We start from the raw sequence: 915 nt of genomic DNA on the forward strand, positions 1-915 counted from the left end.
AAACCACTTGTCTTTGTCTTGTCAAATATTTTGATAGGTGGCAAACTGTACCAGTTTACATTATACTACTATTATCATTATTACTGAACTACTTGTGCTATAAACTTATGCTAGTATTATGAGCACTCTAAACATATTTATATTTTTGCTTACTTTCCTTCTGTTTAAGTTTGTGAAATATTCATATCAGTATTACTGAAACATAAATGAAAGTTTTGAATAACTTTAAATTATTAATAAGAACTTCTGAATTAAAGTAAAGAAGAGTATATAATATGTCAACCATACTGTACCTGCTGTATTCTTTGCTGATTAGTCCTTTTACCTAATATCGGTAATCTCAAGGCTGGCTGGAATATGAAAGATGTAGTAATGGTTGAGATTGTCAGAATTTTAAAATATATATTCTTTCTCTTTTTTGCCAGTTGTTAAAATAAAAAGGTTTTTAGTTATATTTCTTAATAGTGTAAATAAATACTATGTTGTTGGGTTTAGGATTCTTCTACAGTAGGTGTCTGTGACTTGTTAGCAATATATTCAATGATGAAAAACGGCATGCACTTCACTTGTTTTCAAAATAATATATATATTTAGAACAAATTAAACATACATACAACAAATTCTTCGCACTATAGATATTATAGGCATATCATAAACACTATATATGTAGTTCTCTCCTTGTCAAAAGTCCACCTAGGCCTATTCATTTACTTTAGAATTTCAGCTGACAAGCCAAACTATCTTCTCTATTACTATCACACTAGTATTCTGCATGGGATTCACTTAAGTTGTGGGACAAGTTACTGTAATCGTTTTGTCTTCTTTCTTCTGAAGATCCTCTGTTCCTTTTGTCAAAGTGCACTCAGACTGATTCAATTACTTAGAACCTATGCTTTGAATTGGACGTAAATTATT

The sequence above is a fragment of the Limulus polyphemus genome, unplaced genomic scaffold (genome assembly GCF_000517525.1).
Source record: "Limulus polyphemus unplaced genomic scaffold, Limulus_polyphemus-2.1.2 Scaffold4162, whole genome shotgun sequence".
Taxonomy (NCBI): Eukaryota; Metazoa; Arthropoda; class Merostomata; order Xiphosura; family Limulidae; genus Limulus; species Limulus polyphemus.